A 26,426-nucleotide genomic window follows, 5' to 3' on the forward strand; every position below is an offset into this window, starting at 1 on the left:
TCGTTCCCCAGGTCGGCGCTGTGGAGAGGAGTGGTACCTCCAAAATGAACATATATTGCCAATACCAGCGGTGCGTTTGTCATAAACCTGAAGTGTCAGGTAGTGGTGGGGTGAACTCAGGATCTGGGCGTCCCCGCTGTAGGTGTTTCCCTAATGAGGGGTGGTCTTGAGGGTCCAGAGGCCCCTCATTGAGGAGGGGATACTGTCATGATCTGACAGTTTTAAAATGGACAAAGTGAACTTTTTTTACTTTGTAAAGTTCCAAGGTGTCTTGACTGTCCCCGGTGGTGGTTAGTGGTATCGCACTTTAGGTTTTTTGTGCACGTAATTATGTATCAGGTGTGACACCCTATAAAGGTGTGCTAGGGGTGTGCAATCACTGGCTGTGATATTGTGAGATTGTGTTCATTCTGAGTTTGAGAGCCTGGTGGAAGGATGGAGCTGGAGAGGAGTCCTGCGCTGCTTAGCCAGGGGGGACGTGTCAGCTATGGTGTCTGGACGAAGGGCTGGCATGGCGTGGTGGGGTCGCAGTGATGGTGTCGGCGGGAAGTGTCTGCATGGACTGGTTGAGTGGCGACTATGGAGAGTGGCACTCACCATGTGGGACTTGGCTGCTGAGCTGGACTCAAGCATGCTTGACTTCGTGGCAGAAGCTGAACTCATCTTTGGGACTCTGTTACTAAGCAACAGCAACTGGTGGTGGACTCTGCTCCAAGGCTGTGCTATGGTGAAGGATCCTGTTATGGTGATGGATCCGGGTGGAGGTGAAGATGCACGCAGGTGGTGGGCTCTGTTGCTAGGAGCGCACGCAACAGAGCAAAGCTAAGTGGTGTTTCCCCTGTATTGTCTCTTTCCTCATGTGTGTTATTAGTGCAGTGGTGGGATTAGTCTCCGCACCGACCTATTCCCTAGTGAGGGTTTAGGGTCAGGGCGAGCAAGGGTTTAAGGTTCGCATGCGGCGACAGGTGCGGAGCCTGTATAGGGAATGTGAGAAGTGCAGGGACTCTGGCTCAGGGGAGTACAGGAGGTCTCCAGGTCCCCATTCCCTATCGCAGGGCCCACCATTGTTAAAGTTTCCCAGGTTCCCCCTTTATTATTTAAATTCGCCTTACTGGAGGCGGGGTTTCCAGAATTATTGTATAACGTGTAATACCTAAATTCGCCCTAGCACACCCTACACCTATCCCTTGCTAGGGGCACTGGCCCCACCGCTGTAATAATACACAATAAGGAAAAACACAAACAGGGAAACACCACTTAGCTTTACTCTGTTGCACTTGCTCCTGGCAACAGAGTCCACACCAGCATGCAGTTCTCCTCCTGAATCGCTCCCATGAATGTCATCCGCTCAATGCTGACTTTTATTTCCCATTGACTTGCATTGGGGTCGGGTTTCGGACGAAACTCCGACTTTTTTTTGCCCTAGTCGGACCAGTTTCATCTGAAACAAATTTTGTTTCATGAAACCCGATCCGACCAAAGTCGCTCAACTCTATTCCTGACTTATCCTCCAGTAAACTCCTCCTATGTTAACTACATACACTGTCTATTACTCTAAGGTGTCATGTACCCCATCTAGTGACTGATTCCGGTACTACGGTTTCCCTATGTTACAATTATATATTAACAGAACATATACATATATATATATATATATATATATATATATACAGTCATACATATTTACTTTTTTTGTATTTTATACAGAAATGTTCTTTAAAGAAGTGTTATATGTAGCATTTCAGTAAGCTGGATCATATTACTTAATCTAACACACCTTCACTAACATTGTAAAATAACTTGAAACATGTCTTGTAAAATGTAACAACCTTGTTTTAAATTGCACTTTTTTGTCAGGGTCTACATAAAGATAAAGGCCATCCAAATGTGCAACACTGCCCAGGATGAAGTGAAAAATCCATCACCTTCCAAGGCAATTTTGACAAATCCACCTGGCACGCAGACAGCAAAAAAGAAGAATAAAAAAAACAGGAAAAAGAGAAGGACAAAGAAGGTCGTGATGGAACAATCTACAGAGCAAGTAGACACTATAAAGAACCAAAATAATGAGCAAGTGGAGGTCATCAAGGACCCACCTACTGAGGCAGGTTAGTGTCGTAAGGTCATGATTTCCCTTCAGTGCCACCTATGCCAAGTGACAGACATGTATATCTATAACAGAGCAGGATAGCAGAGAACGTACAGCATAAAGTATGTACAGAGAAGAGAGGTCCTTAGGCCAGTAGATACTCACCATTGGCCTGAGTGAATTTTTGCACATGTAGTGAAATCTGTATTATGATATTTTTCACATGTGATCTAAGTTTGAAGTACTTTGATATTCTTCTTTTCATACATTCTCCTTTTCATTTACACTTTTTTTGTGTTTTTATTCACAGAAATAGTTATTCCTGTTCCTTTATCTATTGAAGAAGAAGGGTAAGTGTGAAGGAAAACCAGGGTAACTACTTCTCTTCTCTCCAATCCTTTTAGTTCTCTTTTCCTCTCTTCTCTTCTAGGACAAAGGAGGCATCTACTGGGAAAGTGGAGGCCATAATGGCCCAAAATAATGAGCACATGGAGGTTATCAAGGACCCACTTACTAAGAATCATAGAATCGTAGAGTTGGAAGGGACCTCCTGGGCCATCTGGTCCAACCCCCTGCTCAAAGCAGGATTCGCTAAATCATCCCAGTCAGATGTCTGTCCAGCCTCTGTTTGAAGACTTCCATTGAAGGAGAACTCACCACTTCTCGTGGCAGCCTGTTCCACTCATTGATCACTCTAACTGTCAAAAAGTTTTTTCTAATATCTAATCTGTGTCTCCTCCCATTCAGTTTCATCCCATTGCTTCTAGTCTTTCCTTGTGCAAATGAGAATAAAGTTGATCCTTCTACAATGTGACAGCCCTTTAGATATTTGTAGACAGCAATTAAGTCTCCTCTCAGTCTTCTCTTTTGCAAACTAAACATTCCCAAATCCTGCAACCTTTCCTCATAAGACAGGGTTTGCAGACCGGTCACCATTCTGGTCGCTCTTTTCTGAACTTGCTCCAGTTTGTTGATGTCTTTTTTAAAATGTGGTGCCCAAAACTGGACACAATATTCCAGATGAGGTCTGACCAAAGAGGAGTAGAGGGAAATAATGACTTCACGTGATCTAGACTGTATGCTTCTGTTAATACATCCTAGAACTGCATTTGCCTTTTTTGCTGCTGCATCACACTGTTGACTCATATTCAGTCTGTGATCTATTAGCATACCCAAGTCTTTTTCACATGTGCTGTCACTTAGCCCTATTCCTCCCAGCAAGTGTCCTCCAGCAGTGTGATGTTTTTCACTTCTGATCTAAGTTTTAAGAACTTTAATGTTTTCCCTTTATACAATGTCCACTTTGTTAGACTTTTTTGTGTTATTCTTGACAGAAGTGGTCGTCCTTGTTCGTTTATCTATTGAAGAAGAAGGGTAAGTGTGAAGGATGATTATTAGTGTCAGTGCTTCTTGTCTTCTCTACTCCTCTCTAAACTTTGTTTCTCTGCTCCTTTCCTGTTTTTCAGGTCAGAAAATGTCATGAAGCCATCTAATGAGCAAGTGGAGGTCACAATGGACCATAATAATGAGCAAGTGGATGACATCAAGGACCCACCTCCTAAGACAGGTTAATTTCTTTAAGTCAATAGGATTTCCCCCCTGTGCCTGTTAGGCGTCGGGTTCCTGCCGATGCACAGCAGGAATCCCGAGCCTTGCATTCAGCGGTCTCCCATTCCCCTTCGACTGCAGAGGAGCCTGCTCAGCAGACTCGTCGATCCCGGCGCTCTGCTCAGACCAGCTCTAAGGGCTTGGTTGCTGCTGCCACTTCTGGTCCAGCTATAGCAAGGCATGCTGGTCAGCAGCGAGCTACTCCAGGGACTAATTCCTCCTTTCGGTCCACTGAGCATGCCCGTGGGACGATCTCTCATTGGAGATCGGAAGTCACATGCTCAGGTCCTTCTCCAGCTCGGATTGGACCATCTGAAAGGTCAGGAAGGTCCCGGAAGGACGCGGCTATAAAAGGTTCGCATAGCCGCTCGGCCATGCACTAGTATAGACTGCATTATCAGACTATGAGAAGTATTGTCACTGTTAATATATGTATTGCACACAATTATTTTTGTTGTTATGATGAGCACTAATATTGTTGTGGCACTTTAAGTGAGGTATAATAATTGTGATATGGTTCCTCATTTTTTTCATATATTGATGCCGATAAGATTTAGATTTTACTTTTCCTCCACCGGATCTTGTGGTAACAGCTGTTCGGCAAGTGCGCGTGCGCTATTCTCCCTGACTCCCGTCACTTCCGATAACTCTCATACACTGACACGTAGACCTAAGTTTGCGTGCCATTGAGGGTTGTGAGGAAGTACGACATAGGGTGCGGGGTTGATGCATCACGTGCCGATGTCTGCTGATTAGCTCCCACAATGATCGGCCCTTTCTGACACATGTATAAAGACCGGGCCGCCCCTCACCCTGGACACGCCCCTGGAAGAAGCTGGTGGCGAAACGTGCGTCTTCACTATTTACTTGTTACTACTTTGATTATGGGCCTAGTAAATGGATTCTAGTGGAAATTGTATCCACTTCTTATCTCTATGTGTTATCATGCACAGGAGTTTTTGTAACCATTGTGTTATATTCCTTTTTATTGGAGTTTGGTAATTTTGGGCTGCATATCATTATACTGGTGTTAATCTTACCGCTTAGATAATCATTACCTTTTCTGACTCGATACATGAATTGGGCTTAAATTACATTTTTTATTAAGGCAATTTCTGGCATTTATTTTTTTGATGTCTTAGAGTAATATCTTTAGCTCAATTTTGGAGCATTAATACATTTCTCTTCATTTTTTCGATGTAGCTGTACATTGGAATTTTTTGTTATAATATGAGGAGTGAGTGTAGTATGCATGTATGAATGTCTCTGGTGAATGACTCATTGGAAACCCCTACCCTTGGTATGCATGTGTTGTGCAGCCAAGCCTATTAAGCGCCCAGTCTTAGGTGTTGGTAGGACAGAGTCTGAGACAGGCATCAGTGTCCACCGGTGGCTCGGTGCACGTGCTCGATGCTCCATAGTCAGCGTCTATAGTGGCGTCCGCAGGTGCGACACCAGGCGCTCAGAAGGTCTAGAGGAACTCTGACCCCGTGTCCTTGGGGCAGAGTTCTGTGAACGCTTTTTGTGTGCTCCGTGGCCGGGCTAAACAGGCACCGGCATTTATGTTCTGCGGTAGCACGGCTCTGTGAGCTAACAGAGTTCACTTCTGTTCACACTGGGTGACGTTAACCCACGTGTGACCTCTTTTACTTCCACCATTAACTAAGCAGCAATTTATCACCCCTGCACGGTGGACCCCGGGCTGCGAACGCACTTTACTATTATTTTATTATCTGGTGCGTTCCGCCAGCCCTAACAGTGACACCTATGACATCTGACAGATGGTCCAACTGACTTACACTTCTGAGGAGGTGGTGATGATGTCTAAAATCTGGGGTCTCATCAGATCTCATTCCTTGACCACTGTTGAAAAATTTAAATCTCCAGGATCATTCAATTGTAAAACCAAGGTGTTTTTTTTTTTTTTTCAAAAATAGATGTTCCTGTTAGTTTATCTATTGAAAAAAAAGGGTAAGTGTGAAAAATTGTATTTTCTTTTCTCTGTCTCCCTTTCTTATAATTCTCCTTTATCCTTTCAATTCCCTTCCATTTCTTCCTCTTTTCTTGTCCATGTTCCCATTTTTCTTCCCTTTTATTTTCCATCTGTTCTTTCTTTATCTCTTCGCACTTCTCTTTTACAATATTCTTCTGATTTAAAATAAAAAAAGGGATGTCACCTCTTTGCTTGTTTTTTAGCAGCATAGTTTCTAGTAAACTGTCCCTTTCCTGGTGACAATACTGAATTGGATGACTTTAGGAGTTGATAACCTTCCTCTGTAACTTGTGTTAAACATTTCTACAACCTCTTTGCCTTCACAGAGAGAATGACGTTTCTGCATTTAGTAGGAAAAAGTTGTTTGAGATTAGGATAACATTTGATATTTGGTATCCTATCCTATAATACTCACCCACAAGACTTGCTGATCTGTCCATAACTTCACTGACTTTCCCCAAAAAAACTGAACCTGTCTCGTAAAGCATCACAACCCTGTATTATATTGCGTTCTCACAGAGTCGTCATTGACATTACGATTAATGGCAATCAACAGATGAACTTTACTAATCCTCCAGTAAATAATCCATCACCCTCTAAGAAAATCTTGACAAATCCAGTTGGTAATCATTCATCAAATAAGAATATGAGAAGGCCAAAGAATGTTGTGAGGAAACCATCTACTGGGCAATTGGAGGCCAAATTGGATGAAAATAATGACCGAGTGGATGTCATCAAGAAAGGTTAGTTTCTTCAAGTCATAAGGTTTTCCCCTTTGGCCACCTATGATGTAAGATATTGGCCTACTAACTTACTCTTCTGAGGTGGTGGTGATGTCCAAAATCTGGTGTCTGATCTGATGTTGTTCCTTGAGCATCGCTGAATATTTCAATAGCTGACCTAGCTCAATCCAGTAGTGATGAGAGAGCATGCTCGTCACTATTCATTACTCACTCGAGCATCAGTGAGCTCGGGACACTCGTTACTCAGCGAGTATTCTTTTAATGCTCGAGCAGAAATTCGAGTCCCAATCCCACATGTTTGGCGATTTTTAGACAGCCAATGAACATGTGAGGATTGCCTGATTCACACACACTTATATTTCCTTTAAGTACAACAACAGTCCTTCTTAGGGATAGTGATAATCAATAGTAATACTGCTGTTAGCAGCACTAATGGAGACATTGTGCTGAAGGGGTCGTGTAGGACAGGATAGGGTGAATTGCATGTCCTTTAAGTTGCAACTCATATCAAAACCCATTCCTCCATAACTATGGGTAAGCACCATTATGCCTAACCTACTTTCCCTTGCCTCTATTTATATATGTGGCCACTTGGCTGAATTCATGCTTATATACAGAGACTGGGTATCTTGGTACTTTGCACATTATGTGCTGTGCTATACATAGGATTTCAATGTAAGGCTAATTTCACACTTGCTTTTTTTTGCAGCGCGTTTTTCCCGCAAAAAAACGCATTGAAAAAAACGCATACAAAAGCATACAACTGCTGCGTTTTTTTCAAGCATTTTTATGAGCATGCATGAAAAAAACGCAGCGTTTTTATGCGTTTGTATGCGTTTTTAGTGCGTTTTTACCACGTTTGCGTTTTTTCCAAACATTAGGTGGCCCCTCACACTAACCCAAACCATGACTTTACTAACCCTAACCCTAACCCTGACCCTAACCCTAACCCTAACCCTGACCCTAACCCTAACCCTGACCCTAACCCTAACCCTAACCCTGACCCTAACCCTTAACCAAACCATACTTAACCCTAACCCAAACCCTAAACCCTAACTAACCCTAACCCTGACCCTAACCCTAACCCTAACCCTGACCCTAACCCTAACCCTAAACCCCCTTAACTAACCCTAACTCTAACCCAAACCCCTAAATTCCATGGTTAACAAAAAAATGCATGTGCAAAAAAACGCATACATAAGCATGCCAATGCGCACATATGCGCACCCATAGACTTATAATGGGTGTCTTGCTGTAAAAAAACGCATTGCGCGCGCATGCGTTTTTTTGAGGCAAGTCGGACGCCCAAAAAATGCAACAGGATGCATTTTGTGCGCCCGAGCGCATACAGCAAAAAAAGCATGCGTGCAAAAACGCATACAAACGCGTGTGTATGCGCACATAAGCGCATCCCATGCAAAGTATAGGGAAAAAAACGCATGCGTTTTTTAGCGCTAAAATCCCGCGAAAAAAAACGCAAGTGTGAAACCAGCCTTAGCCCTCCACATTTTCATTCCTCCTGATTAGACTCATTGTTTGTATCTAATAGTAATGATTTAAAAATGTTTGAAGATATAATGCTTCTCTACATTCATGTTTTTTATTGTTAATTGGTGGTTTATGGCTACTCTTTTTGTTTCTTTTGTTTTGGTATCTATAGTTTGAAGTACTCCACCACTTTATTGTCTATGATATGCCAAAGGGGGACACTATACACTAGTCATATTCCTTAAACCATGATTGCATGCTGTTTGAATTTTGTCTTGTTTATTCCTTTTTTTCCATGAACTCATTGACCGATTCATGTTTTTATGGTGTTCTGTGCTCAGAAATTCATCAAAGCAGGCAAAATTAAATTATTCAGTATGTCCATTCACACTTTCTCTGTAGCATCTGTATGTAAGAGGTAGTTCTGGGAGGCTTTATGCTACTGGAGCTGAAATTACCACTTCTGAACTCTCCAGTACTTTGTTTCCATCTATTTCTGGGTGGTTCCTGAAGTATGTTTGGGATCATTGTCCTGCTAGAAGACCTGTGACCTACTACGATGCATTCCCAGATTTCTGTTCCTGGGCACTGCATTGCGACCCAAAATCCTGTAGGAATCTTCACATTTCAAAGCCCCCAGGACCAGAGACAGCAAAACAACCCAAAAATATCTTTGAACCTCCACCATGTTTGACTGTACAGTTGTGGCCAAAAGTATTGACACCCCTGCAATTCTGTCAGAAAATACTCAGTTTCTTCCTGAAAATGATTGCAAACACAAATTCTTTGGTATTAATATCTTCATTTAATTTGTCTTAAATGAAAAAACACAAAATAGAATGAAGCAAAAAGCAAAACATTGATCATTTCACACAAAACTCCAAAAATGGGCCAGACTAAAGTATTGGCACCCTCAGCCTAATACTTGGTTGCACAACCTTTAGCCAAAATAACTGCGACCAACCGCTTCTGGTAACCATCAATGAGTTTCTTACAATGCTCTGCTGGAATTTTAGATCATTCTTCTTTGGCAAACTGTTCCAGATCCCTGATATTTGAAGGGTGCCTTCTCCAAACTGCCATTTTTAGATCTCTCCACAGGTGTTCTATGGGATTCAGGTCTGGACTCATTGCTGGCCACCTTAGAAGTCTCCAGTGCTTTCTTTCAAACCATTTTCTACTGCTTTTTGAAGAGTGTTTTGGGTCATTGTCCAGCTGGAAGACCCATGACCTCTGAGGGAGACCCAGCTTTCTCACACTGGGCCCTACATTATGCTGCAAAATTTGTTGGTAGTCTTCTGACTTCATAATGCCATGCACACAGTCAAGCAGTCCAGTGCCAGAGGCAGCAAAGCAACCCCAAAACATCAGGGAACCTCCGCCATGTTTGACTGTAGGAACCGTGTTCTTTTATTTGAATGCCTCTTTTTTTCTCCTGTAAACTCTATGTTGATGCCTTTGCCCAAAAAGCTCTACTTTTGTCTCATCTGACCAGAGAACATTCTTACAAAACGTTTTAGGCTTTTTCAGGTAAGTTTTGGCAAACTCCAGCCTGGCTTTTTTATGTCTCGGGGTAAGAAGTGGGGTCTTTCTGGGTCTCCTACCATACAGTCCCTTTTCATTCAGACGCCGACGGATAGTACGGGTTGACACTGTTGTACCCTCGGACTGCAGGGCAGCTTGAACTTGTTTGGATGTTAGTCGAGGTTCTTTATCCAACATCCGCACAATCTTGCGTTGAAATCTCTTGTCAATTTTTCTTTTCCGTCCACATCTAGGAGGTTAGCCACAGTGCCATGGGCTTTAAACTTCTTGTTGACACTGTGCACGTAGACACAGGAACATTCAGGTCTTTGGAGATGGACTTGTAGCCTTCAGATTGCTCATGCTTCCTCACAATTTGGTTTCTCAAGTCCTCAGACAGTTCTTTGGTCTTCTTTCTTTTCTCCATTCTCAATGTGGTACACACAAGGACACAGGACAGAGGTTGAGTCAACTTTAATCCATGTCTACTGGCTGCAAGTGTGATTTAGTTATTGCCAACATCTGTTAGGTGCCACAGGTAAGTTACAGGTGCTGTTAATTACACAAATTAGAGAAGCATCTCATGATTTTTTGAACAGTGCCAATACTTTAGTCCACCCTCTTTTTTATGTTTGGTGTGGAATTATATCCAATTTGGCTTTAGGACAATTCTTTTTGTGTTTTTTTCATTTAAGACAAATTAAATGAAGATAATAATACCAAAGGACGAAACTGAGTATTATCTGACAGAATTGCAGGGGTGTCAATACTTTTGGCCACAACTGTAGGTTCTGTGTTCTTTTCTTTGCAGGCTTCATTCCATTTACAGTAAACAGTAGAATGATGTGTTTTACCAAAAACCTTTATCTTGGTCTCATCTGTCCAAAAGACATCTGCTGGCCCTCTTACAATAGAAAGGGCCACCTGATGGCCCTCTAACAATAGAAGTTGCAGCCTGATGGTCCACTACTAATAGTGATGGTCAGCTGATGGTCCTGAGAAAAAAAAATTGTGACTTTCAATGTGTCTGATCATGTCTAAGGGTACCGTTACACTTAGCGATGCACCAGCGATCCCGACAACGATATGGATCGCTGGTGCATCGCTAAGTGGTCGCTAGTGAGCTGCCACACAGGCAGATCTCACCAGCGACATAGCAGGGGTCGGGGGTCGCTACTTACCTGTCAGACGCCGCGATCCTGACGTCCTCCCGCCCGCGTCCACGCGTCGCTCGTAGGTGCCACAGGAAGCCCAGCAGGAAGCTCCCGACGGTAAATGGTCCACGAACGTTCTCGCGCGATCAGTGATAATCAGCGGGGGAGCCGGTCAGAGGTAAGTATCACATGTAGCGATATCGCTAGCAATATCGCTGCTGCGTCACAAAACCAGTGACGTTATAGCGATATTGCTAGCGATATCGCTATGTGTAATGGGCCCTTAGCACACCACATGGCCAGATAAGGTAGTAAAATGATAAAATTGCATTTTGCTGGTGAATGTTTTTTTCACCATTGAAAACAAACATGCAAAAACACTGCGTGCGAACAAGCTCCCAAGCTGTGGAGGATCATTTTTTTTCTCTTATTATTGCCTTATATACAAGTCATTATCGTGGAAGGAATGTTTCTTAACATTTTCTCCCTGTCAAATCATTTTATCTTTGGTTTTATTTGTTTTATTGTCAGTCCATAAAAGTGATGTAATACTCTGACGACAATCCAGTTATCATTCAACTTTCTCAATAAGTATGCGATGAACTTTACTTTTATTGGTCATGGATCTGCTTGAAAATGTGACCAGTTAGCACAATGTCCTAAACTTGTTGGAGAAGGTCTTCTTTACAGTTATCCTTACATTCAGTATGACACAAAATCATTATTACTGGATATTTCATCTTCAGAGGCACCTATTATATAATGTGAGTTTTGGATTTGAGGTCTGATGATTTTTCGTCAGTTTTGTCAACTTCTCAAGTCTCGGATCTGATGATGGCATATGTGATATACAGCAGTGTTCGCTTACAGTAAAATTTGGCATGGGACAGGGCAGCATAGAGCAAGTACAGTATACAGAAGACTGCCAAACAATTACCATTGGCATCTGTTACTTTGTGTTATACTAGCCAGATCTCGGCTCGACATTGTGAAGCTTCTCACATCTCGTTGGAGATTTGATATTTTCCCTTTGTACATTCTGCATTTTTGTTTATACGTTCATTGTGTTTTTATTGACAGAAATGGAAGTTCCAGTTCATTTATCTACTGAAGACGAAGGGTAAGTGTGAGTGGTGAATGGAGTAATTGCTTCAGTCATCACCTTTTTCTTCCATTTTCACTTCTGTCTTCTCTTTTTCAAACTTTTTTTTGTTTTCTCCTCTCTCCCTTGTTGTCTTCTCTAATATTCTTTTCTCTTCTCTTTTCCTTCACACAAGAGAAACAACTTGTTTGTATTTTATAGAGAAATTGAGTTTGAAATTTGCATTTACATTTGGTATTTCATTAACTCAAAAAACTTATCCTCGCCATTAACGTTCTCTCCACTCCTTCACTCGTCTCTTTTCCATCATCAAACTTGTTTTCTGTTTTTCCCACTCTTATTTTCTAATATTCTTTTCTCTTCTCTTTTTCTCCCTTTTCCTTGTTTCTTGTCCTTCAATGACATTAACCAAATAATTTAAAACCTATCTTGTAAAAGAAAATCACAACCTTTGTTTATTTTGTACTTTTGTAGATTCTCCATAGACAAAAAGAAAAAAGACAGACAATCCACCAACTTTGCTATGGATCCAAAGAAAACACCATCATACTCCATGGAGACTCTAACGAACCCAATTGGCCCTCCGTTAGAAAAAAAGAAGGAAAAGAAAACAACAAACGAGGCTTCGCAGGAAGCACCTGAAGGGCAAGTGGAGAAGCCACCTACTAAGATGGGTTTGTATCTTCAAGTGACCGCATTTTCCCATCTCTGCCACCTATGATATGTGATACATGACCTAACTTGTTTCCTCTTCTTCGTGGTGGCAATGTCCTATATCTGGAGTCTGATCTATTATTCCTTATCCACTTTTAAGCAGTTTTCATCTCCAGAGTCCTTCAATAGTTGACTGAGCTCAGTCCGGTTATCAACCCATCATGGTGACGGGCAATCATCTTTACAGTAGTCTTATCGGTCATAGATTGGCTTTAAGATATTATTGTTGGGCCGTACAAGGAGTTATAAGTCAGTATAAAAAATATTAAAACATAAGGAAATCCCAAACCAAACAGGATACATTTTGAGGGATCCTCATGATATATAAATAACTGAATTAACTGCTTCCAGACCTCCCACTGTACATAAAAGTCGGTGCTTGCTGGGCTTTGTTGTGCAGCGCCGACATTTATAAGCAGTCGGTGGTCTCACCGTGCTGAGGACCCTGCAAGCGCTGCAATTCCTGTTCAGAGCGATAGCTTTGACAGGTGACATCATCGGGACCTGATTGGATCAGGTCCCAATGATGTTAAAACTTTGCTATCTTCTAGATGCCGCAATCATGGCATTTAGAAGACAACAAAGGGAGACCACTGCTATACTCACCTCGCCGACATCCATGGTGATGAATTCTGATCACATCACGGTGAATCCCGCGTTGTCCTGGCAGCCGGAGGTCTGGATATGCCAGCTACGGTGGCTTGTTAGATTTAACCTTCAACTGAGTCTAACAAGCGATCTACCTGTGTAACACATTGTATGAGACTGGAGATCAGAGAAGCAAAAATTGAAGTCCCGTACAGGGACTAAGTAAAAAAAAATTTAAAAAGTTAAAAAATGTTTTAAAACTATTAAAAAAAATAAATAAAAACATAAAACCAATAAATTCGTATATTTATGTAAAACGATTTAGTTAGTATTTGTACCACAGTTAGATATAGATTAAATTGCAAAGAGGTAAAATTTAACTTTTAATACTGATGCAGAAAAAAAAGGTTATCACTAGTGTTGAGCGATACCATCCGATATTGAGAAATATCGGATCGGATTGGATCGGCCGATACCCAAAAAGTATCGGGTATCGCCGATTCCGATACCGGAAGTCCCATTCAAGTCAATGGGACAGAAATATCGGAATTAAATAAACCCCTTTCTGTACTTGCACATCCTGTTCGGGAGGGGGGAAGAGTGTGGGCGGTGCGTGGGTGGACACTGTGCGTGTCTATGTGTGCGGGCGGGGTCTGCGCGGGCCTGCCGGGGGTCTGTGCGGGCCTGCCTGGGGTCTGTACGGGCTTGCCGGGGGTCTGTGCGGTCTGCCAGGGGTCTGTACGGGCCTGCCGGGGGTCTGTGCCGGCTGCCGGGGGTCTGTGCCGGCCTGACGGGGGTCTGTGCGGGCCTGACGGGGGTCTGTACGGGCCTGCCGGGGGTCTGTGCGGCCTGCCGGGGGTCTGTGCGGGCCTGCCGGGGGTCTCTGCCGGCTGCCGGGGGTCTGTGCGGGCCTGCCGGGGGTCTGTGCGGGCTGCTGGGGGTCTGTGCGGGCCTGCCGGGGGTCTGTGTGGACTGCCGGGGGTCTGTGCGGGCCTGCCGGGGGTGTGTGCGGGCCTGCCGGGGCTTGTGTGTGTGTGTGTGCAGGCATCGTCCGATGGGACTACAAGTCCCATCGGGCGATGCCTGCTACAATGACAGTGATTGACACATTAGCCAATGATGGGACAGTAGTAGTCCCATCATCCGGCTAATGTGTTGAATGTAAAAAAAAAAATACTACATACATACTACATACATACTACATATATACAACATTCAAACAACATACATACATACTACATACATACTTCATATATACTACATTCATACAACATACATACATACTACATACATACTACATATATACTACATTCATACAGCATACATACATACTACATACATATTTCATATATACTACATTCATACAACATACATACATACTACATACATACTACATATATACTACATTCATACAGCATACATACATACTACATATATACAACATTCATACAACATACATACATACTACATACATACTACATATATACAACATTCATACAACATACATACATACATACTACATGCATACTTCATATATACTACATTCATACAACATACATACTACATACATACTACATATATACTACATTCATACAGCATACATACATACTACATATATACAACATTCATACAACATACATGCATACTACATACTACATACATACTACATATATACTACATTCATGCAACATACATGCATACTACATACATACTACATACATACTACATTCATACATACATACTACATATATACTACATTCATACAACATACATGCATACTACATACATACTACATATATACTACATTCATACAACATACATACATACTACATATATACTACATTCATACAACATACATACATGCATACTACATACTACATACATACTACATATATACTACATTCATACAACATACATACATGCATACTACATACTACATACATACTACATATATACTACATTCATACAACATACATACAGACTACATACATACTACATATATACTACATTCATACAACATACATACATGCATACTACATACTACATACATGCTACATATATACTACATTCATACAACATACATACATACATACTACATACATACTACATATGTACTACATTCATACAACATACATGCATGCATACTACATACATACTACATATATACTACATTCATACAACATACATGCATACATACTACATAAATACAACATACAACATGCTACAGACATACAAAATACATACTACATACAATACATTCATACATTCATGCAATACATACATATAGACATACAGTACATACAACATAGAGTACATACTCACCATCACTGGTCACTTTGATCCCCGAAGCCAGTGTCATCTGTAAAAAATATTAAAATAACAAACAACCAATATACTCCCTGATCCGCAGAAATCCACGAGTGTCCCACGACGATCTCCCGTGGAGAACAGCAGCATCAGCTGATGCGTCCGCTCTCTAGGGGCCCCAGGAATACAATGATGGGAGATAGGTATCCTTCCGAACTGTATTCCTCTGCCACTGTAAAAAAATAGTACCTAGTCTCACTTTTGGCATTGCTTTGTGAGAAAGTTCCCACGCAGCTTTTGCCATAAAGTGAGACCATTAAATGATAGTAACCTCTCAGTGATGCACTGCAGGAGATCGTCGTGGGACACTCGTGGATTTCTGCGGATCAGGGAGTATATCGCTTGTTTGTTATTTTCGAATTTTTCTCACAGATGACACTGGCTTGGCGGAACAAAGTGACAAGTAATGGTGAGTATGTACTCTGTTATATGTACTGTATGTCTATATGTACGTATTGTATGAATGTATGAATGTATTGTATGTAGTATGTATGTAGTATGTATTCTGTATGTCTGTAGCATGTTGTATGTATATTGTATGTATGTAGTATGTACTATGTCTGTATGTATGTTGAATGAATGTAGTATATATGTAGTAAGTATGTATGTAGTATGCATGTATGTATGTTGTATGTATGTAGTAAGTATGTAGTATGTATTTTGTATGTCTGTAGCATGTTGTATATATGTTGCATGTATGTAGTATGCATGTATGTATGTTGTATGAATGTAGTATATATGTAGTATGTATGCAGTATGTAGTATGCATGTATGTATGTTGTATGAATGTAGTATATATGAAGTATGTATATAGTATGTAGTATGTATGCATGTTGTATGAATGTAGTATATATGTAGTATGTATGTAGTATGTATGTATGTATGTTGTATGAATGTAGTATATATGAAGTATGTATGTAGTATTTATGTATGTTGCATGAATGTTGTATATATGTAGTATGTATGTAGTATGTATGTATGCTGTATGAATGTAGTATATATGCAGTATGTACTATGTATGTATGTATGTTGTATGAATGTAGTATATATGTAGTATGTATGTAGTATGTCTGTATGTTGTATGAATGTTGTATATATGTAGTATGTATGTTGTATGTATGTTGTATGAATGTAGTATATATGTAGTATGTATGTAGTATGTCTGTATGTTGTATGAATGTAGTATATATGTAGTATGTATGTTGTATGACTGTAGTATATATGTAGTATGTATGTAGTATGTATGCATGTTGTATGAATGTTGTATATATGTAATATGTATGTAGTATGTATGTTGTATGAATGTAGTATATATGTAGTATGTATGTATGTTGTATGAATGTAGTATTTATGTTGTATGTATGTAGTATGTATGTATGTTGTATGAATGTAGTATATATGAAGTATGTATGTAGTATGTATGTATGTTGTATGAATGTTGTATATATGTAGTATGTATATATATTTTTTTTTTTACATTCAACACATTAGCCGGATGATGGGACTACTACTGTCCCATCATTGGCTAATGTGTCAATCACTGTCATTGTAGCAGGCATAGCCCGATGGGACTTGTAGTCCCATCGGACGATGCCTGCACACAGACACAAAAACCCCCGGCAGGCCGCACAGACCCCCGGCAGCCGGCACAGAACCCTGGCAGGCCAGTACAGACCCCCGGCAGTCCGCACAGACCCCCGGCAAGCCCGTACAGACCCCCGGCATGCCCACACAGACCCTCGGCAGTCCGCACAGACCCCCGGCAGCCGGCACAGACCCCCGGCAGGCCCGTACAGACCCCCGGCAGTCTGCACAGACCGTGCATCATGATGCGCACAGACCGCGCATCATGATGACATCATTTCAACAGCCAATCACAGCCACAACAGTGGCTCATTGCATTATGGGAACTTCCGATTCCGGTATCCGATATTGTAAAAATATCGGTTCTCGGTATCGGAATTCCGATACAGCGAATATCGGCCGATACCCGATATTTGCAGTATCGGAATGCTCAACACTAGTTATCAGTTATCACCAAACCTCAGAAAAAAGTGAAAAAAAAAAAAGTGATCCAGCTTGAGACGGAGGCGGCTGCAACTTTACAAAGCTTTATTGGACAACTTAAAAATATGTTAGATCTTTAAAAATGTCTCCATAGCAAACACCAAGCACACCAGTGAGGAGGATCATCGCGTTTCAAGTAAAAAGTCTTAGTCATGATCTACCTGACAATGCATTGAAAAACTACACTCACTGGCCACTTTATTAGGTACACCTGTCCAACTGTGTGTTAAGACTTAATTTCTAATCAGCCAATCACATGGCGGCAACTCAGTGCATTTAGGCATGTAGACATGGTCAAGACAATCTCCTGCAGTTCAAACCGAGCATCAGTATGGGGAAGAAAGGTGATTTGAGTGCCTTTGAACGTGGCATGATTGTTGGTGCCAGAAGGGCTGGTCTGAGAATTTCAGAAACTGCTGATCTACTGGGATTTTCATGCACAACCATCTCTAGGGTTTACAGAGAATGGTCCGAAAAAGAAAAAAAATCCAGTGAGCGGCAGTTCTGTGGCCGGAAATGCCATGTTGATGCCAGAGGTCAGAGGAGAATGGGCAGACTGGTTCGAGCTGATAGAAAGGCAACAGTGACTCAAATTGCCACCCGTTACAACCAAGGTAGGCAGAAGAGCATCTCTGAACGCACAGTGCGTCGAACTTTGAGGCAGATGGGCTACAGCAGCAGAAGACCACACTGGGTACCACTCCTCTCAGCTAAGAACAGGAAACTGAGGCTACAATTTGCACAAGCTCATCGAAATTGGACAGTAGAAGATTGGAAAAACGTTGCCTGGTCTGATGAGTCTCGATTTCTGCTGCGACATTCGGATGGTAGGGTCAGAATTTGGCGTAAACAACATGAAAGCATGGATCCATCCTGCCTTGTATCAACGGTTCAGGCTGGTGGTGGTGGTGTCATGGTGTGGGGAATTTTTTCTGGGCACTCTTTGGGCCCCTTGGTACCAATTGAGCATCGTTGCAATGCCACAGCCTACCTGAGTATTGTTGCTGACCATGTCCATCCCTTTATGACCACAATGTACCCAACATCTGATGGCTACTTTCAGCAGGATAATGCGCCATGTCATAAAGCTCGAATCATCTCAGATTGGTTTCTTGAACATGACAATGAGTTTACTGTACTCAAATGGCCTCCTCAGTCACCAGATCTCAATCCAATAGAGCATCTTTGGGATGTGGTGGAACGGGAGATTCGCATCAGGGATGTGCAGCCGACAAATCTGCGCCAACTGTGTGATGCCATCATGTCAATATGGTCCAAAATCTCTGAGGAATGCTTCCAGCACCTTGTTGAATCTCTGCCACGAAGAATTGAGGCAGTTCTGAAGGCAAAAGGGGGTCCAACCCCTTACTAGCATGGTGTACCTAATAAAGTGGCCAGTGAGTGTATATAGAGTGCACATGACAGTGATATCATGGGGAAGTCCCTGTGAATAACTTGACTACAAGTTCTCACATAGAGATCACCATCTCAGTCACTTGAACTTTTAGTATGATGAAACTCCGTGGACTGGTTTTCTACAATGGGAAACTGTAACTTCTATCACAGCTACTGATGATGATCACAAAATTCCTGTCACACACAGTTATAATGAAGGAGATCACAGTTCAGTCTCCAAGCCTATGCAGTTTTGGTGTCCATTAGCCGCACCTATGTCAATTAGTTACCCCAAAGCACAACTTCTTTATCTTTCGTGTTATCATTTTTTCTCTAAATGTCATTGACTCACACAGCAAGGAACACTAAAGCCCCCATTACACACTGAGATATCGCTAGCAATATCGCTGTAAAGTCACCGATTTTGTGACGTTGCAGCGATATTGCTAGCGATATCGCTACATGTGATACTTATCTCCGACCGGCTCCCCCGCTGATTATCGCTGGTCGCGCGAGAAGGTCCTGGATCATTTCTCGTCGGGCGCTTCCTGCTAGGCTTCCTGTGGCGCCGATGAGCGACGCGTGGACACGGGTGGGAGGACGTCAGGATCGCCGTGTCTGACAGGTAAGTAGCGACCCCCGACCCCAGCGATGTCGCTGGTGAGATCTGCCTGTGTGGCAGCTCACTAGCGACCACTTAGCGATGCACCAGCGATCCATATCGTTGTCAGGATCGCTGGTGCATCGCTAAGTGTAACGGTACCCTTACTCTTCTCCGTTTCTGAGGTGGGACACTTCAAAAACTGTTGCAGCTGCATGATATTTGCCCAAAAGCATTTGAAACCTAAAGCAAAAAAAATCAGTCCGACCTCTGCTCCTCAACATATCAGTAAATGACTGGACACACATGATATAAAGTCATTTTCAACATTTATATTGTTAGATCTCTTTATTATTCTCAGTCAAATAAATAGAATCATTTATTTAAAAAAGCAAAAAATCAAACAAAAAGAAAATAAAAAACAGCACAGCCCGCAAATCCCCAAGCCAAATTATAAGGAAGAACGCAAAATGATACATGTAAAAAAATAACAACAGTAAAATAAAAGATGAGAATAAGATGGCATTTTACAGCAGGGATTAACATGGTGACAGCGGGTGATGACGGACAGATGGGTTTAACGCCTTCATCTCCAGCGTGACGCCACAGCTGGTTCATGAAGGGTTAAGAAGCAGGCACAGTTAGACAGTAGAAGCTTGCTTTGCAAGGCTGCAGCTTGTTGATACAGTAAGTTCAGCATGCATCATACATAATTTGCGGCTACGCAGTAGCCCTACTAAATCATATGCTACTGAGGAAGTTTCCTTCGGCACAACAAGCTCCCCGTGAGGCTCTAGAGGCCAACTCCAGCTGAAACAAAAAAGGAGAAACTGCACTTAACTGAAAACTCCCCCTTATATCATAATAACAGAATTCGGAGATTAGCCGCTCTCTGATAAGGACCTGCTGTCAACGAACTGCTTTAGTTGCCCTAAAGTTTGCAGAGTTGAGATGGAAGGTACATGGCGGTCACTAGAGATGAAGAAGGTTTTATTGTCAATGTGTACAACGAAATAAAGCTGAACACTATCAACTGGATCACCACTAGCTATATGGAATATCACCAGGGATAGTCAATATCCCCTGGGCCACCAGGGACAATCAAAGCCTCCAAATGTTCATTAGATCCTCAATGATACCCAGTAATCACCAGTTGAGGATAGAGAAAAAAAATAAGGAATCACCAGTTAGGGACAAGACTCTGAATCCCATCATCGGGTCACCATGTTGTAGTGCATTTTTTTTTTGGAAATCTATCATTGAGTCATCACATGCCGGTGGTCATAACTATTAAAATCCTGGATCACCAGGGACAATCAAAGTCTCCAAATTTCCACTAGCTCCTCAATGATACTGAGGATAGAGAAAAAATAAGGAATCACTAGATAGGGACAAGACTCTGCATCCCAATATTGAGTCACCAGTAGTGCAATTAATTTTTGTGTGAATCTATTGTTGGGTCATCACAAGCCAGTGGTCATAACTATTAAACCCCTGGACCACCAGGGACATCTACTTAGGTCAGTAGAGATGGATAAATTCTTACTGTCAATAATGCTGGATGCTATCAGCAGGATCATCACTAGTTACATGGAATACGAGTAGTACACCAGAGTTAGCTACTAAACCCTGGACCACCAGGGATAACCGGTACATCATGAAATATGATCACTAGCTCATCAACGATACCCAATGATCACTGGATGGGAATTCAGGGACAGCACTATCATGAGGATACTATGTAGTACAGCAGTGTTTTTGTCTCTATTTCTAACCCTGGGTCACGACAGTCAGGTGATCACTATTCTCCTTCCATAACTAACCTTATAGGTTCTCTGCAAAAGTCATGGAGTCAGTAATGGAGCAGTTCCAGAGCGAGGACCTCACAGAAAAGCGGATCTCAGTTTCCAAAGCTCCCGAGAGTATAATGAGGGGAAATGATACATTGTGATCAGGTACGGACTGGTACTGAAATTCAGCCCTGGCATTTGAAATCACAAAGGCCCATGCTTTCACTATCCCCAAGCACCAGATGGGAAATATTACTAATATTACCCCAATATTACCCCAGATGGAAGAAAGCAAGATTTACTACAAGACCAATATGTTTAATGACACCCGCGGCCTGCTGGGGTAAGTGACGGAGTCAGCGACTTTGAGTTTCGTCACAACTCTTAGCAGTATGAGTGTCTTGAGAACACAGATTCTGTTAACAGAGTAGCAGACATGGCGGCCCACGATCAGACAGGCCTTTCTGGCATTTGCCAGAATTGCCAAATGGCCAGTCCTGCCCTGAGTGTGATTAATTGCAGTCCAACCTTCATTTTTTAGCCTGAGTTGTCCATTAATTATGTTAAGGGATTTTTAATGCACCTTGTGCAAAAGAGAGTTCGGCTGAAAAGCCTAAAAGGTTTACTAAATTGATCAGTTTGGGATTATCATCCATTAAGATGACACCAATGTTTAGAAGATTGCTCACTCCACCGACAATCAGGAAGTATAATTAAGGATTGTGGTCACTGAGTTATCGCAATTTCATAATTCCTTTTGAAATCAATAAGAAATCATAATGCATATCCTTTTAAGAGAAGGAATTTAATTTTTTTATTTTTTTTATTAGTTTTCATTTTCATATGAAAGGGTCCTTAATGGGGTCTTTTCTACCCTCCATATTTAGTAAAGTGATATACTGCTCTGAAGAAATCATAGTGTACATCCTTTTTAAAGAAATAATTTTATTTTTTATTAATTTTTTATTTTATTTTTATTTTCATTATCAGAGGGTCCCTAATGGGGTCTTTTCCACCCTCCATATTTCCTAAAGTGATATATTTCAGTTACAATACACTGCCTGACCACCGGGGTGCTGTTGAGGAGAGTGCACCTCCACACATTGCACAATACTCTACAGTGCCATCTAGTGGTGGAAATATATAATGCAGAAATTGATATTTCCTAATTTATTAATAGATGAAAAATTGGTGGGGCTTAAAATGCGTCTGCAAGCTTCAGAGGAGGAGGAGCAGCCGGATCAAATCTTCCTCTTTCAATCATACATAATATAATGTATTCTCTTTTCTGTGCTTTATTCTGTATTACAAAATAAAGAACATGCTTTGATAAAAAGTCATTAAACCCCTTTTTCTTTCCCTCCCTGGAGCGTCACAGACCCAGTGCACAGCAGGAGATGGGTAACCACACTTGGATTGCATCCCATAGTTCACATTCAAAATGTCACCCCAATGGCGGACACAGGAACAGCAGAGCCGAGTGAGTTCAATCCATTTTTTTTCCAATGATCATCTCCAGGTAATCGCCATCCCAAGTGCCAGCGTTCAATTAAAGGTTCGAATGTGCAGGGGTTTAACTCATCAAATGCCAGACCTCGTTGCAGCACAATACTGTGAGAATGAACGCCCCATCCACGTGGCTGAGCATATGCAAGACTAGGCGCATTTATGTTATTTTGCAGCAGCAGAGAAAAAAAATAAAGGATATGCATCAGGAGCGACATGCAAGGAATATTAAACATGCCAATTAGATTGATCGCCGCATGTCGAATAATATATGTAAAAAATAAAAAAAATAAAAATAAAATTTTTGCTTTCCGGATCATTTGATGTAGATTTGATCGGTTCCCATGAATGCAGCCCCTTTCCACCTCCCCTATCCAAAAACTTAAAGAAATTGCAACGCCGCAAAAGAAAAAGTCTTACTTTCCACGGAAGCTTTTTTTTTTGGTATGTTTCCTTAACCACTTCATTGCTGGTAAGGGAAATGATGAAGCTAAGGAGCATTGCATATGTGTGTGACCCGGTGGAAGTGAGCCGAGTCTTGTCCACATCTTTTGCGCTGTTTGGCGACTTGGAGCGGATTTTGGCGGAGAAAGGAAAGGGCGGCGGTGGCAGTGGTGGTGTTGACAGCGACGGTACTGTTAGTGGCGGGCTGATTTATGACTCGTTACAGTTTTCGGTCCTCACAGCTGTTGTTTGTTGCTCCTGGCTCCATCTGTTCTTCCAGCTGTTGACAAAATTACAGTTAAAGGGGAAGTGTACTTTAATTAACCCCTATAGGCTTTCTTTTACTATTAGCATTGTTCCAGATTTTTTATTTTATTTTATACTAGCTGAAGAGCCCGGCGTTGCCTGGGCATAGTAACCAACTGTGGTTAGTTATAACAAATTATAATGATTATATTGCACATAAAAACTGTGCATCTAATCCTATCCTGTGTGATACTGACTGCTGAGCCGTGTATCTAATCCTATCCTGTGTGATACTGCCTGCTGAGCCATTTGTCTAATCCTCTCCTGTGTGATACTGACTGCTGAGCCGTGTATCTAATCCTATCCTGTGTGATACTGGGCTCCCCCTGCAGTCTGTGTCAGAGGGTGGTCTGTGTTGGCACGGTAATAAATTGTGTTATTTATTGCTGATAGCAACCAATCACAGCTCATTTTTCGTCTTTTAAACAGCTCTGGGACAGCGTGGCGAGTTTTGAGTGGCGACTTTTGTGTTTCGACTTTTATGTGGCGAGGTTGGTGTATGTGTGGTGAAATGTGTGCAGAGGATGGTATATGTGTTGAAGCACGTGGTAGTGTGTGGCGCATTTTGTGTGTGTGTTCTTATCCCCGTGTGTGGTGAGTATCCCATGTCAGGGTCCCACCTTAGCAACTGTACGGTATATACTCTTTGGCGCCATCGCTCTCATTCTTTAAGTCCACCTTGTTCACATCTGGCAGCTGTCAATTTGTCTCCAACACTTTTCCTTCCACTTTTTCCTCATTATGTAGATAGGGGAAAAATTGTTTGGTGAATTGGAACACGCGGGGTTAAAATTTCGCCTCACAACATAGCCTATGACGCTCTCGGGGTCCAGACGTGTGACTGTGCAAAATTTTGTGGCTGTAGCTGCGACGGTGCAGATACCAATCCCGGACATACACACACACACACACACACACACACACACACACACACACACACACACACACACACACACACACACCCACATTGAGCTTTATATATTAGACTAGCTGAACAGCCCGGCGTTGCCTGGGCATAGTAACCAACTGTGGTCAGTTATAGCAAATTATAAATGATTATATTGCACATAAAAAACATGCATCTAATCCTCTCCTGTGTGATACTGACTGTTGAGCCGTGTATCTAATCCTCTCCTGTGTGATACTGTCTGCTGAGCCGTGTATCTAATCCTATCCTGTGTGATACTGACTGCTGAGCCGTGTATCTAATCCTATCCTGTGTGATACTGACTGCTGAGCTGTGTATCTAATCCTATTCTGTGTGATACTGACTGCTGAGCTGTGTATCTAATCCTCTCCTGTGTGATACTGTCTGCTGAGCCGTGTATCTAATCCTATCCTGTGTGATACTGTCTGCTGAGCCATGTATCTAATCCTATCCTGTGTGATACTGACTGCTGAGCTGTGTATCTAATCCTCTCCTGTGTGATAGTGACTGCTGAGCCATGTATCTAATCCTCTCCTGTGTGATACTGACTGCTGAGCCGTGTAACTAATCCTATCCTGTGTGATACTGACTGCTGAGCTGTGTATCTAATCCTCCCCTGTGTGATAGTGACTGCTGAGCCGTGTATCTAATCCTATCCTGTGTGTTACTTACTGCTCAGCCGTGTATCTATTCCTATCCTGTGTGATACTGACTGCTGAGCCATGTATCTAATACTATTCTGTGTGATACTGTGTGCTGAGCTGTGTATCTATTCCTATACTGTGTGATACTGACTGCTGAGCCGTGCATCTAATCCTCTCCTGTGTGATACTGACTGCTGAGCCGTGTATTTAATCCTATCCTGTGTGATACTGACTGCTGAGCTGTGTATCTAATCCTATCCTCTGTGATACTGACTGCTGAGCCATGTATCTAATCCTCTCCTGTGTGATACTGGCTGCTGAGCCGTGTATCTAATCCTATCCTGTGTGATACTGACTGCTGAGCCATGTATCTAATCCTATCCTGTGTGATACTGACTGCTGAGCCATGTATCTAATACTATTCTGTGTGATACTGTGTGCTGAGCTGTGTATCTAATACTATTCTGTGTGATACTGTGTGCTGAGCCGTGTATCTATTCCTATCCTGTGTGATACTGACTGCTGAGCCGTGTATCTAATCCCATCCTGTGTGATACTGACTGCTGAGCTGTGTATCTAATCCTATCCTATGTGATACAGACTGCTGAGCTGTGCATCTAATCCTATCCTGTGTGATACTGACTGCTGAGCTGTATATCTAATCCTATCCTGTGTGATACTGACTGCTGAGCCGTGTATCTAATCCTCTCCTGTGTGATACTGGGCTCCCCCTGCAGTCTGTGTCAGAGGGTGGTCTGTGTTGGCACAGTAATAAATTGTGTTATTTCCAGCTTTACAGAAGGACGATAACACCATAGAAATGATAAGAATAGGCCTCAGTTACCACAACTGTCTACAAAGAAAACTGTTGCTGATAGCAACCAATCACAGCTCATTTTTCATCCTTTAAACAGCTCTGGGACAGCGTGGCGAGTTTTGAGTGGCGACTTTTGTGTTTCGACTTTTATGTGGCGAGGTTGGTGTATGTGTGGTGAAATGTGTACTGAGGATGGTATATGTGTTGAAGCACGTGGTAGCGTGTGGCGCATTTTGTGTGTGTGTTCACATCCCCATGTGTAGTGAGTATCCCATATCAGGGTCCCACCTTAGCAACTGTACGGTATATACTCTTTGGCGCCATCGCTCTCATTCTTTAAGTCCCCCTTGTTCACATCAGGCAGCTCTCAATTTGTCTCCAACACTTTTCCTTTCACTTTTTCCTCATTATGTAGATAGGGGAAAAATTGTTTGGTGAATTGGAACGCGCGGGGTTAAAATTTTGTCTCACAATATAGCCTATGACACTCTCGAGGTCCAGACGCGTGACTGTGCCAAATTTTGTGGCTGTAGCTGCGACGGTGCGGATGCCAATCTC

General features: G+C 42.1%; 1 protein-coding gene across 1 annotated transcript in view; it reads right to left on the bottom strand.

The window, feature by feature from the left end:
• Window positions 1-19,750: 19,750 nt before the first annotated feature.
• SCN1B (sodium voltage-gated channel beta subunit 1) overlaps window positions 19,751-26,426 on the bottom strand; it is an 86,480-nt gene continuing 79,804 nt past the window's right edge. Inside the window, exon 7 of the mRNA XM_073570502.1 lies at window positions 19,751-23,453. The gene's annotated coding sequence lies outside the window, so the exon portion shown is untranslated. The remainder of the gene's footprint in view (window positions 23,454-26,426) is intronic.

This window comes from Dendrobates tinctorius, unplaced genomic scaffold (genome assembly GCF_039654945.1).
Source record: "Dendrobates tinctorius isolate UK_male_01 unplaced genomic scaffold, ASM3965494v1 ptg000028l, whole genome shotgun sequence".
Taxonomy (NCBI): domain Eukaryota; kingdom Metazoa; phylum Chordata; class Amphibia; order Anura; family Dendrobatidae; genus Dendrobates; species Dendrobates tinctorius.